The sequence below is a fragment of the Lipophrys pholis genome (genome assembly GCF_963383615.2).
Source record: "Lipophrys pholis genome assembly, chromosome: 11".
Lineage (NCBI taxonomy): Eukaryota > Metazoa > Chordata > Actinopteri > Blenniiformes > Blenniidae > Lipophrys > Lipophrys pholis.
Window position 1 is genome coordinate 9,699,632 of NC_137631.1, and position 15,333 is coordinate 9,714,964.

Here is a 15,333-nt window from a genome sequence, read left to right on the forward strand (position 1 = left end):
GCTAACCATATCCACCTACTGTGTGCCCTGAGACAGGACAGAGAGGAGGAAGTCTCTCAGTCAGCCGGGTCACACTTGATCCCTGCGAGCTGTCAAGTAGATGGATGACGGACAGAGCTTTAAGTGAGACTGTGCACACTGGGAATGCTGGTGACACACTGCATAGGGAGAGGAAGCAGTAAAACAACCTCATACACGATACCCGAGGAGTTCGCCACACTGAAAACGGCCCTAAGAAGTTCACGGCAATCGTAAGCTTCAATGTCCACATTGTATGTATTTTAGATGTCGCAAATAAAAATTTAAAGTGCTCCACTAAATTAAACGCTGCAGTCAAACCTTTCAAAAAGCCACAAATCAGACCCCAGAAATTTAGTGGATTACTCTCCTGGCGGACGCAACCAAGCCACATCCAACTTCCTACATATAAAGCACAAAAAAAAAAAAAAAAGTCCCACAAAAATAGTTTTTATTGATTCTCATGTAATTAACGACATATCTAGTTATGCATGTTCGGCTGCATGGAGATGCTAATGTTACCAAATCTGACACACATTTTGCATCGTTTTATACATTTTAAGTTTTGGACTCATGCTTCTGCTCTAAACTTCATATTTTAGTATTTAGGATTGCCACATGAGGTCAAATTGCAGTAGCTTTTAACATACCTGTCCACTTCTACCCTCAGGGTGTCTGCCAGCGTATTGCCTGTCAGGTGGTCGAATGAATTCCTAATTCAGGATGAAGTCACTTCCTTGGAAAAAAGGAGTTGGAGCGATCCAAGTAATAGCAACATTACAAGTCAAAAAACCAGTATGGATGAAAGCTGTTCTTGTGCTCGCTCTTTCTGGGTATAGATATTGAGCGATTGTAACACTATAGCAGAGCCGTATGGACAAGTAACTTTCTAAAAATTACAATGCAACATAATTTCTGCTTACATGTGAGGTTGAAAACTGAAATTGGGATCCTTGAAGCTGCTCCAAGTTTATCCTCTCGACATCAACCTTCATTAATGCAGCACCGCTACACCGAAAACAAGACAAATGAATGTGTCATAAGCCGAACTCCGTTTTCATCATTTCATTCAATCATTCATTCATTGAAACCAGCTGCATAAGACTAACAGTGTATGAAGCAAATTTAATCCCATTTAATACTAATACTCATGTCTCAACATCGCCAGCTCACTTCCAGTATGGTGAAATATCCTCTGTCTGTTGTTACGCTGTTCTAAAAAGACCAGCAAGAGAAATAATGTTGATTACAGGACGGTCAACAACAAGCAAAACCCATGGCACTGAGTCTTTTAGTCAGAAAAACACATGTAGCCTTTGGACTTAACTTTTCTGGAGATTTCGTGAGCACTTGACAGATGGTAAAACCAGAAAAGAAAGATCCTCTTTCAGTTCAAAGAGCAAGTGAGTTTGTGAATTACTACAGAATACAATAAGTATTAAACCTGCAGTGTGCTGTGGACGACTGCGGTGGATTTGCTTCTTTAGCTAATGTTGTTAATCTTGCAAATCTGCGACTCTGAACCAAAGCCTTTCATTCGTGAGTTAAAACAGCAACAATAAATAACGGTTCATAGACGTTTGCATAACAAATGTAAAGATATACTCTACGCTTTAGCCAATTTAGCGTTCAACATCGTGCCCTACTGGCAACATTTTGGCCTCTCTCCTGCAGGAACAGGACTCCTAATGTTTTCATTTCAAACATGAAAGACTGCTGATCAGTCCACACGTCGTTTCCAGCATGCCAATACAACCAGTCCCTCTAACTGCAGCAGGTTTCCATCGGCCACAAAACCTACACATTCCTCCTCTGAGCGCCGCCACAAACGCAGTTCACCTCCTCATTGACCAAAACTCACTGTGCCAGTTGAAGAAAAAGGAATTGACTCCCCGAGAAACTCAGCCAACTTTACCGCTGAAATAGATTTCAATAAATTTTAATTTCCGCAGCCACTTTTCCCGGTCTTGAGAGCGTAATGAATTAGCAAACAAGAGCCTCAAAAGAATTCCCTCCCATTTCTCTTTACTCAATGAATTACCAGTGACCACACAAGGAAAACAAAAGATGGCAAGTTTATTTTTCTGCGGTGGGGCCGTTTCAACATAGCAATTATTCACTGACACCACCTTCAAACGTTCCTCAATCAAAGCTTTCAAGCCCCACTGATAGTGCTTAGCAACACTGGGAACGTTTCGGCTCTGCGTAATACACTGTCGCATTATGATTAGTTAAAAATGGAAAGGCATGTTTTGTATATTTGGTCACAGAGAAAAAAAAAGGTAACATCTGTAATGTATTTGTCACGGAAAGAGTCTAAAGCTGCAAAGCTGACAGACAAGGAGCTTTTTCATGTGTGATTTCAGACAGTGATGTGCTTATTATTGTTGTTTTTAAAAAAGTGACACAGGGAAATGTGTTTATAAAACACATTTATGGATGGACATTGACTGAAGCACTTTAAATACATAGGTATACTGTTCATTAGCAGTCATGGATAAGATTAGATCATGAGAGGAAAAACAAATGACAATTTACTCGGATTAAAATGTGCCTACAGAACAGGCAGTAAAGCCTTTAAGTATTTATATAAGAAATTGAGAGAATTATTAGCAAATGGGCATATTAAAGCAAAGTAATAAAGTAAAGAAAGCATTAATAAGAGTTTAAGAATAAGCAGGTAGTGAGGCGAGATCTGAAACACTCAAAGAGTTTGCAGAGCCGAACCCCTGGGGGAGAGGATTATATAACCTGGCCTGGCACAAGTATAATTAATAAAGCAAACAAGGGTTATAGAAATCCAAAAATAAACACGTGTGCACAAAAATAACAACAACAAGAATGTGAGACAGTTAACAGATGCCCGGGAGTGTGTTTGCTTTCGGTGCATTTTGTTGCTTTTGACTGATTACAGAAAATGCACGGTGCTTGTTTGTGTGAGCTTGTATAACTGTGGCTGTCTGTCTGTTTCTCTCTGCGTGCGTGTGTGTGTGTGTGTGTGTGTGTGTGTGTGTGAGTGTGTGTGTGTGTGTGCGTGAGTGTGTATGAGTGGCCTGTGTGTGGCCAGACTCACCGGGCTGATCTTGGCCCCTGGCTCTTGCTGGCGTTCAGCATGTCTGTAAAGAAACAGCTGGAGGCAAAGCCAACAGCAGTCCCGCTCAGGAGCGCGGCCCTGCCAGCAGCGACAGATTCCAGAACTTTCCATGGTCTTGGCACGACACAGCTGTCCTGATCTGCACACCTGGCCCACCTAGAATCCAGAATCACCTCTCCTGTCACTGTGTGATGAACAGGTCATTTACAACCCAAGTGTTTGTGTGTTTTTAAGAGTTATGGGCCCAGGGAAAGAAAACACCATGGCAGTGGACCTCCTGTGTGTTGCCCTAATCAAACAGAGCTGAGAACCTTCGCGCTGTGGAAGAGTTGCACTTAAATTTGTTCAGACTTGTACTGTGGAAAACCCACACAGACGGATAACCCCCCCAAAAAAGAAGAAAAGGAAAACTGCAGTATTGAAATGGATCTCAATAATGATTTGTTCTGTTCTTTTTTTTTTTCTTGATAGCGCTGCTGAAGTTTACCGTTTTGGTTTCACCATAAAGGAGCAAGTACTGAACCCGGGGGCGAATGGGAACACCCAACTATGGCTGCAGTTTCACGGAATGATCTAAAACTCAGTCCTCGCAGCATCATCTGACATATTCATCATCGGCAATGCTGTCCAAAGTGATAAAACACCCTGGGCAGAGAGGTCACTCGCTGTTGGATGCCAATTTCTATTGCTAAGCTCAATTTCCCAGTGCTAATAGGTGGATAAGGAACAAACACTGGCATGTTTAAGGGTGATTCAGAAAATTTTATTTTTTCCATCACTATTCACAATGGTCACATCGATAGTGGTTCGCTCTACTGCGTCACAGCAAGAAGGTTTGCAGTCCAATCTGGGCAAAGGATATTTTGGGTGAAGTTTGCATGTCTGCTGACTGCAGCCCATACAATCCCAATCTGAATGAAAGATATTCAATTTTCATCCATTTTTGTTTTCTATATGTAAAATGAAAACAAAGGTTTTTACTGCATGCCCTCACATTTATGATTTGGATCAAGTGGGTGTAAAATGGATTTATAGATAAAATGTTTAAATATTTTTTTTCAACAGACGCAAGCAACATTGCAAAGTTTGAATTTTGGTTCAATATAAGGCCCTATGATTTTTGCAATTTTGAAAACTTGGATGGAATCACAGTCGAGGGATGAAAATATTATTTACCTATAAATATTGATGTGTGCAAAATGTACAATTATTATGTTTTTGTATGTTTTGCAAGAGTCAAGATGCAAAATAAGATTGTAGAAGTCATACATCTAGATGAAGTGGTATAGAAGATGGATGGATAGATGGATGGATGGATGGATGGATGATGGGGAAAGCACAATACATTCTTCAACAAGTGCTTCACATTCAATATGTGCATGTCTACTAGGTGCATTGGAAAACATTCATGTTAACACAAATATTCAGTTGTAAGCCAACCAGATGTAAAGAGTTAAGAAACTTGATGTTGATCCAGTCAAAGGAAAAACAAGTAAAGTGGCATGATACAATTGTTTGTGTATGTTTAAGACTAAAATAATTTGGAAAGAAATGCTAAAGAGATCAAAAACAGAAAATGGAAATGGCCAAATAAGACAGATATTTGCTAGTGTTTCTTCTACTGCAGTTTTCCCCCAGGTTTAGCTAACACACTTCACCGTCTGACATTACATATTAAAGAATAGAAAATGGCAGCTGATTCGTCTCATTGTTGTGATGGACAGATACAAATCACAGCAAAAGTGCACATTGCTACACAATGTTATTTCTGTGCTGTGCCGTTTTGCGTGCGAATGTTTAAAAATGACAACACATTCAATGATGAAGATGTTCCAAGGCCACCTTCATCACTTAGTACAATGCAAAGCAAAAGAACACAATTGATTTAGTATGATGGCCCTTTGCATCCACAAACAGCACCAGTACTTCAGTCAGTTTAAGAAGGAAGGGTTGTCTCAAAAAACATTACAATACTAAGTACAAATCCTGCCTCAAACTCTTCTGTCTCTTGTAGTAATTCCAAACAGACTCCACAATGCTGAGATCAGGGGGGTCCTAATTTGTCTTTGGCTGTGTGGATTATCAAACACTGCTGCAGAGCGTCTGGAACCAATCAGATATTTTCTTGTCGGTATCACATGATAGATAGTAGCATTACTCTCAGACATGCGCACAACCTTTGCACAGTGCTTTTGATCTATTTACAAAACAAGAAAACAGTATATTATATGTGAATTTTAACAAATTACAAGACATCTTGTTCACTGGTCTTTTTGCATATTGCTGCTTGTAATAAGAGCTTCTTGAAGTTTAATAATGACTAGAAGAAAGACAGTCTATTACCGGCATAAAGGCACAAGAGTCACCAAGTCCAGATGAGATGAAAGCAAATCTGTGTGTGGAGTTTAGGATCCATCCACACACTCACCATTCACATTTTGTTATATGGGACAATCTCTGAGTTCAACTCGTTCACATAATACATCCATGCTATTGTCCTGGATAATGACTTCCAAAAACAAAATGCACAACTCAAATTTTAGTAGGACGGCAGGAAACAAAACATCTGGCACAACTATCAGATCACAACATAATCTCTTTTACAACACGAGGAGAAGGTATTTGCTACGGGATCGACATCGGCTTTTCCTGCCGCGCACAAAGACCAGATGATGGTGGATGGCCTGTAGCAATCATATTCTAATAACTAAAAAGGCTGACTGTTACTGTAATAAACGTCCTGGCTGCTGGAGTGAAGAACACTAGGTTTCCATTCACGTTTATGGATATTTTGTTCTCTACTGGTGATGCTGAACAAAAACTGGCCGGAGCAGCTCTCGCTGCTGAACCGCTGCCCTCCGCTCACATTATACAAATAATTAACTCAAACCTGAACACAGTCACAGAGTAAATCACAGCCAACAAACTGTCTCCAAGCCTGAAATCAAATGAAAAGCGATGATGAAAGGATGGACTTTCTGTTGTAATGCTTGGACACGATAATAATTAAAGAGCTTTTGTGTTCAAGCTGTTTATCCAAGCCACATTTGACAGCATCAGACCTGAAAACCGTTGTTGTGCTCCTCAGGCAGTTTGTGGCCAGATCTCTAATTCAATTATGGGAAAGGCATTTCAAGAGTGGATATTTAAGGAGGAGAAGTAAGAGGTTATGCACATCGTAAGAGTGCACATTTCACCTGGTGTATTTTGGCTGGACAGTTTTAAAACAAGCCAATTGGAGAAGTTTTGAAGTGGTGTGGGCATGACAGGGATTATTTGTCGCTCTGTCTCCCTGGATATAGTTGCCACCCAGGATACACATGACACACAAACACGCTCTCACACATTACGGGTGGAGTGCAGAGAGAAAACATGGCTTGTGTGTGGATGTCCAGCATGCGAACGCTTTGATTGATGGGCAGCTAAAGAACAAGGCTGATCCTTATTAGAGGCTGAGGGCTGCCAGCTCTGAGGGATGCGTGGGCATGTCCTCCTCCGTGAGCGATCAGATGTTTGACTGTCTGGTAGGAAGGAAGTCCTTATTAATGTTGAGGAGGAGGAGGCCGTGGCTCAGCAACCTCAGGCATGCCTATCCACACACACGCTTGGACGCACGCACGCACGCACACACACGTCCCCATCCAAACAGCACAGGGTCTGATCTGGCCGGGGTTCATTACCAAGCAGGAAAGCTGGTGTGCTCTTACACAAAAAGCCTTGATTGAGGGCAGATATCCACAGCAGTAGAGGCGTTACAACAATTTTGTTGACATCTTTTTTTTTTTTTTTTCTCCATTGGCTTTGTTTAGCCCTCTTTTTCTGCCCTTTGTTGAATCAAAGTGCTTCAAACTTGTAGTTGCAGATTCATTCATGACCACTTGGAGCTGCTGGAGCAAGTTATTGCAAAAACAAATAGGGACAGCAAAGGGTACACAGTCCTCTTATAATGATATATATATATATATATATATATATATATATATATATATATATGAGATAACGAAGACCAAAAGTGGAGGGTTAGAAGGTCAAATAGAGTTTAGAGTTCATCTCAAGAGACAGTAACAGTTTGCTTTACTAAAAGTTTAGTTTTTTGGTCCAGTCTGCTGGTGAAGTTGATCACTATGTAGGGGAGATCCATTTTTATTTATTTTATTTATCCCCACTCAATTTAAAATAACTATGCAGATGGGAAGACTAGATCGACCAGCGAGTGTATATTCCCCAAAATTCCCCAACACATTGCCCTTTTCCAAATATTTTACAAGCAAGCTCTCTTTTTTCACTTAACTGAAGTTGACATGATGGTGCCCCCTTGTGTGATGATATAAATCCTAATGACTTTTCAGAAGTACATCATTTTCCAGAAATATGCTTCTGCATGAGTATAAGCTGTCATTTGCATTTTTTTTCCTTGTACTTTTTATGCTTGCAACCTAATGTAATTACAAATTACAGGTTTCTTTGTGCTCCATTGTTGACTATTTGGATTTTGCAACAGCAGTAACTCATACTTTACCGTAGCAAATAAATACTATATGGCAGTGGATTTCATTGGTAAACACAAACTAAATAAACTCCCGCATAAACCCAAACTCTCAACGCTAAACTTCCTGTGTTCCACAACAAATGTTTTGATTGTCCTTGTGAATGGAAAACAAAAATGGTCAAGAACCTAATAGAGGCTAACAGACCATCCACTTGTGATGCTCGTTTCTTATTAACTGCCTGCAACTGTATTCCATAACACTTTTTTTTCTTTTACAAATTTACCTATTTCATTGCATTTAAATGGTCTTTGATTCATGATACTTTTTTTTAAAATTTTAAATATATTTTAAATAACTTGTTTATTTTGAGGTCTTCTGAATAAATGCTTTCTATCTGGGGTCCGGTTATCACTCTTCCAAAAGTAATTCACAGACACCTTTAAGGTAAAGTCCCTTACTGGTAGAATAAAACTGGCAATAATAAAACACTCTGGTTGATGGTAATCTGTGTCAGTTGGGTGTGCAGGCATCCATACATGAACACTTTAGTAATAGATGCATAGTCCCAGTTGAATAAGCAGCATTATCTGTGATACTTTTCACATTCAAACAGACAAACATTTAGTGTCATGTTTAACCCTGCTGCCTTCTTGAGACATAAGAAATGAGTTCATACCTTTAAAGCATGAAGTGAAATATTGACACAACATTCTATTCCTGAACAGAAAGTGTCAAAGGGGCTGGAGAAACCTGAGTGTAGCAGAAAGCCTTGCCTCCAATCAATTACTATAAGTAATAATAATAAAAAAAAAAAAGATATTTTGTGGTAAAAAATGTGGTATAATGTGATAGTTTTGTACTGTGCTTGAATTGGTTGATGAAAACATAAATCCATCATCAAATCTGTGACAAATCAAATTTTGTCTTGCAATTTCTATAAGGCACCAACGTAGGCGTGTTAAGTCTTTTTCACCAGTATTACCATATTTGATGCAGTTAGACGCGTTCAACTTTGAAATACTTGTTATGCATGACTTCAGATCTGTTCAAAAATGTCAGGAACCCACCGAATCATCCAGTTAAACAACACATGGCATGTAAGCTGTGAATCAGTTGATATATATTTGCAAGTGTACCACTATTCTTCTAGTGGGATTATGCGGCTTCACAGCTGCTAAATGTTTCACTATGTTCACGAGCTAGCTTTTAACTCAGTCTGCTGCTCGGTGCTGGCTGGGTCATGTACTGCGGGGCTTTTAAAGCTGAAAATAGCTGGCTGCTGCTGCTGATGTTGGAGACACTACTGATGAGAGTGGTGAGACAGTTCAAAAAGAGTAAGAGGTCTGGGTCATAAAACCACAACAGTGAACTGAAAGACGCAGACAGTGTGAGGAATTGGGTGATTTTCTATTTTTTTTCTCCTGCTGTGAGCTCATCACGAGCAATCACTCTCACATATAATAACTCACTGTTAATACAAAGTATTGATTGATGCTGCTTTCAAGTCTGTGGCCCTGGACTTTGCAGAAACAGTCTTGCGGGCTGGCGTGGGAATCCCCCCTTTTCCCTTCCCTGACGTGGACAGAAATGGCAGAGACCTGCGAAACGAACACATCACACCTACACAGCCACTTCACTCCCACCATTAACACTGAACTTGAAGAGTCTACAACAGCCCTTTTCCCCCTGTAATCCATCTGTACCACAAAGCTCAACTCTCCTTGGGGACAGTGTAATATAAACATGTTCGGCCTGCCTCAGTATTTCCAAAGCCACCCACACAAGCCATACCCCATCTGAGAGAAAGGGGATCTAGGTCTGAATCAGTGCTGCTTTATTTACAACTCTCACAAAACAAACTTTTAAAAGCTAATTCCCCGGCAATGAAAGCCGGGCCTTATGTTACGGGGTAGAGAGAGCGTGGGCAGTACAAAACAAACACTTGTGAGCGCTGCCTTCCTTCCTTTGCTTTACAAGGGGATGCAGATTGGAGAAATATGTTGGCTGTTGTGAGCAAATCCGCTTCATGGATTTAGACTGTTGGAAAACCACAGTCGGACAGAAAACAAGGCGCCTGGCCAGGGCCCCTGTTTGAATTATGCTCCGTGTTGATTCATCTCCTGCCCAGAGTATGTAATCGAAATGTCTAATGGACTCACTGTTAATTAGTAAATTAACACTTCTGAACATTTACATCATCAAGACCGAGCACATGTTTTCAATTTATGGAAGAAAAAAACTTATTTCAGAGGTTGGTTGGTTTTAAAAAAATTTTTGTCAGTGGGTGGGGATATTTTTCTCTCTATGAACCATTCTTGGAAATATTGAATTACAGCAGAAGTTTCATCAACTGCAAGTCAAAGAAAGACCACAACACCACTAAACACTCAACTCACAAAGACTCAAAAGGAAGATTCCTGGCAGCTCTGAGGGACGGATCCATTGATATGATTTGGAGGCCTGTGTTGAAGCATTACTATCTCAGCTTTACGTGTCTCTGTTCAGCCCTTTGGAGACAAACAGAGGTTTTGATTCTTTATTTGAAACTTTACAGTCAGACTTTTTTTTATTTAAAGGCGCGACTCCCGAGTTTAATCTGTTCTGCTTTTTATTTTTCCTGTCGCGATTTCTGTCGCCATCTGATTAGTTTCGGTATTTTGCTCGGCGCGACTCTGAGCAGACATAACATCCACAAACAGATTACTGCTGCTCTCATTTATTGCGTCTCGGTGTTTACATGACTGAGCTCATGTCACTTTTAAAGGTTTGTCTGTCTGTGTTTGGTGAAAAACCCGCTCTCTAAATGTCTGTCAATAAAAAGGACATGATGTCACTTTTTACCACATTAGACTGTTTCAGCTTAAAACCTACTTCAGGCCGTTTCAAATAACAAATCCCATCTTCCAATATTGCATATTTAATAGATGATTTTATGGAGTTTGACTGACAAACACATACTTAAATCTACCAGTTAATACCAAATTATCAAACATAACCCATTACTTCTCTTTTTTGTACCACCCACTCCACTCTCCTATTGTGTTTTCTGCAACTGCTCCGTATGTCCCTGGTTCATGTAGCCTGTTAGACCTCTCATACTAGGTGACCCGGGGGAATCTCAATCAGAACCACCTCAACTGGTTCCTCAATGCGGAGGAGTAGCGAAGTTCCATCGACGGAGAAAACTGTCACTTTCATTTGCGACTTTATGACCATAGGTGATTGTGGGGATGTAGACCGTCCGATAAACAGTTTTTCTTTAAAGCTCAGCTCCCTCTTCACCACAGTCCAATAGTATTACTGCGGCTGCTTGTCCAAATAGGTGACCAATCCAGTGATTCCTCCAATCACTTGTTAATAAGACCCAGAGATACTTGAACTCCTCCACCTGGGAGCGGTGCTCCTCTCCTCTCTGGAGAGATAATGAGAGAACCATGAATTCTGGCTCCATCACATGAGGACTTCCATTGTGGACTGGGACAGTTCACCACTGACTGTGAAGTGGTTGGGATGTAGATCAGCAACTCCAAGTCTGAATTACTGCATACAGAGACACCATGCCCCCAACCGCTCTATATGATGATTGCAGGTAAAAAAAAAGAAAAAAGAAAAAAAAAGAAACATATTTCCGCAGTGTGAAATCACCATTTTTAAACACTGATTTGTGTAAGCAACAATAATATTTATAAATAGCTAAATAACTGGCTGTATAACCAGGAAATAAAAGCTGCAATATATTCTGCCATAATTACATTCATGACTGTGGACTCAATGTTAAATGAGAAGCCCAATCCATCAATCTTCTATGGCACTTCATCCAACTTAGACAGTTTGCCAGTCATTGAGAGGCCGACAATACCCCACACATAACTATGAAGAGACGCCTAAAGCATGTTTTTGGACTGTTGGAAGAAACTGGGGTAACCTGGAGAAAACCTACACAAGCCCAGATAGAACATGTAATCTCCACATAGAACCCTCCCCATACCTGTTCCCCACACAGGGAACAAGAAATAGTTTAACAACTTAAAGCTGTTTGCAGCAATGGAGGTTGAGCAGACCTTGAAAGTTCATACTACTAATTCAAGCACTGCTAAATAGTGGTCATTTCAACTGTGAAGAGAAAGTTTGGTGCTGCAGATTTGACAGGGCAGTTAGGGAGCAATTGCTAAGATGTCAGAATGAGTTTGCATTGGAACCTAGTTGGAATTATCCTACAGCAAAACATACAGTAAGTCCCAGCTATGCCAGAACTACATTAAGAAAAAAGGAGAAGATGGTAAACTTAACAAAACATGAAGGCGCCAGCAAAGCCTCTAGGCCTTTGTGTTGTTAGTCAATACTGCAAGAAACTTTGTGGAATAATAATTATAGAAGTGACCCGGTAGTAATGGACAAGTAAATCAGAATAAAGCAGTTTTACAATCAGCTATTAGAAAATACTTTAACCAACTTACTTATAGAACTATGTATGTACGTATATATTACTTCAATATTATATGCAGTGAAAGTTAATGGGCTTTTGGTAAAATGGTCTCAACTGTAAAATATAAACTTTAATAAAACATTTTTTAAGATAAAACATTTGTATTGTAAATACTATGATAGTTCAAACTTTCACATAGAGGACTTGCAGGGCTTTCAAAATGCCATTTGTGTAGATAAAGATGGAGTCGCTGCTGCTCTGTGAAAGGTTACAGGAAGGTAGAAGGCAGTGTGGAGACTTCAGGCAGACCGTTTTAATTTTCATTCAGCTGAGGTGCCAAAAGTACATCAATAATGGAAGGAAAACCCTTAATTTCATTAACTTTTTGTTAAACTACGTCAATCCTGAAGTGAACAGGTTCCCGGTGTGTAGTTATACACAAAAACGTGCGTCATGCTGCATTATAAGAAGACGTCATCGCATCAACAAGCGTGAATATTACCATGAGCGCATTCTTGTATTATAAGCTATAATGGTGTCGTTGTCAACAATGCACTATGGATCACACTGGATGTGCATCACATTTTCCTGAGGTTTAAGATGATGTCAGATGTTAAAGTGTATTTTTTTACAACAAGACTGAGAAAAGCTGCCAATGTCCACATCTGAAAAAACTAAAAAAGTGGATTTAATAAATCTTTGGCAGTTTTCTAAATGGTGTTTTTTATTCCAGTGTCACACAGCCAGTTTATTAACTGACAAATTGTTTGAATCTTAAGGAAACTTGTAAAACATGTTTAGTCGTTTGTAAGTACTCAAGTATTTCAGTCTCTCTTTTTTTTTTTTGTCAACGCCTCTTTGTGGGTAGATCATCTGAAAATCAGAGCGGCTTTACACTACATGACGTGTTTCTCCTCACTGCCTCCCCCTTCCCTCCGTGACGGCCGGCATTTCCCTCCGCCTTCGAGTGCGGCCGTTTGTAAACGCTTTTGATTCCTGCCATGCTCAAACAGCCCCTCCTAAGAGCCGGTTCAGGGAGATTGTAACTTGGCCCTCATGGCTTACTGAGGACCGCTACTTAGATTAAGCATATGTAATCCGTCTAATGAGCCTCACTTTGAAATGCGTTCATAAAGCTGCACATGCTTCTGCGATGCCTTCTACAACAGTTTAAACCTTCTATTCTCTGGGTGACCTCGACATTCTCCATTTAAAAAGTGTGCAGTGTTCTCCAGCTCTCACGGAGAGGCAGAAAACTGAGAGGTGAAAACTGAGTCCTGGGAGTGCCGTGCCAGTCATGGTGTCCTGGTGAGAACGAAGCGGGTGGCCTCGCTCGACACAGGATAAAGCTGTCCAGAGGCTGCCTTCAGCATCCGTGTCTCTCTGCCAAGCTCTGCGAGCCTGTCCCGGGACAAGCTGGGAGGACAAGCCCGCTCAACAAGGCCTCTGCATTGAGCGCAGTCCATTTAAAATAACCTATGGATAAATAAATACAGGCCCGAAGTTCACTGTACAGTAATTGGCCAGGAAACCAACAGAGACAAGCTCATTTACTGTAAATGGATCAGCTTTGAGTCGGTGAAGTGCACTTGGCTAACCCTGCACATTATAACGATTTGGAAATTTCAAGTGAAATGTGTTTTCTTTTTTGTTGTTGACGTGTTTGAATATTCACACTGGAATAGTTTTTCACAGGGAAAATAAAAGTGTACTTGTGTGTCAGAGCACAAGTAAATATAGTATGTTGTTAAATATAGCAACATTACAGAGAAAGCTTTTACATGATGTAAGAACAAATTCACAATTGAAGAAGACATGAGCTCTGTAACAAAGTCAGATAATCAACCATTTAAACCTTCTTGAATTTTCAGGGACATGCATAACCTAATTCAATGTACACTTATACAATGCACTGTAATCAAATACAACTACTTTAACTTGAATAGTACAATTTTCAAATTTTTCATGCATTTGTTGACATGAGCTGAGAGGTGTTCCTAATATTCTGAACCTCTTATAAAAGTGAATGCAACACAATACATTTCTACACACTGTTGGTCAGTCTAATGTCACTGCAAAAATTATTTAAGGTAGAGATGTTGGATCACATTAAGTACCTGGTGACACGCATGCATGCACGCAGGTACACGCATACATTTTAATGTATTGACTTAAATTCATTCCCTGCAAAATTACTCTTCACCTAACTTTGGTCATCTGTCTGTACTTACAATCTAATGATTTGTTTTATGGGGATAAGACACACACACACACACGCACACACACACACACACACACACACACACACACACACACACACACACACACACACACACACACACACACACACACACACACACACACACACTGCAGTGGTTAGTCTGGCCAACCGTGTTGACCCACTGGCTTAGCTGTGGTTGCACGCTGGACGCAAAGCACTCATTAACGATTTGAGCCTGCTCTTCACTTATGCAAACAAACAGACTCAGCCCGTCATTACCGTAACACCATGTGTGTGTGGTCTCCTCAATCAGACCTCTATTGATTCTTCTAATTTTTGCCGTGGCTGGGGCAACACGAAAACGGCACCATTTGTCAAGCGACTGAAGGACTTGGAGCATGCCGACTTGTGGCATGTTTCAAAGTGGTTCACACACCAGCGGCCACATTTTTCATCGGCCTCAAATATTGCACGGTAGTTGTTGTAGCGGGCAGGAGTCTGTTCCACAGGCAATGCCACGGCTTCACCCCAAGCCACAAAACATAAAACACCACAGTAGGTTTTATGTCGCGTGTAAAACGCCGTCGTAACCAAAAGCGCTTTACCCTGTCCACGAGCTCCACTTTCTGCCCTCAGACAGAGCTATCTTTACATAGACGAGTAGTGCAGAGCCCTACTGTGAGCACCGCTGTGTGTGTGGTTTGGCAGCGAGGTTGAAGTTTATGGTAATGTTTTGGGTGATAGGTCAGGGGTAGGAGGGTGGTGGTCACTGGTGGTGGCTGTGTGGGGGTTTCAGGCTACGTCCAGCTGGCCAGAGAGCTGTCTCTGAGGTCAGGAGAGTGAGAGGGGGGGGCATCAGACATTGGGCAGCTTGTGGTTTTGGGTTTGAGTGTGGGGGGGGGGGGGGGTTAGTAAGTAGTAAGGAGCCTTCTCCCCCCTGTTCTTCCCTAGGGCCTGAAGCACACTGCAGAGAGTCAGGCACCCCACCATAAACATCTGCCAAGAGAGAAATGCTAATGCAGTGGGTACCTCAAGAGACCAGGTCAAAGACTGGAGCTTTGGGCTTGTTTTTCTGAGTTCTGAA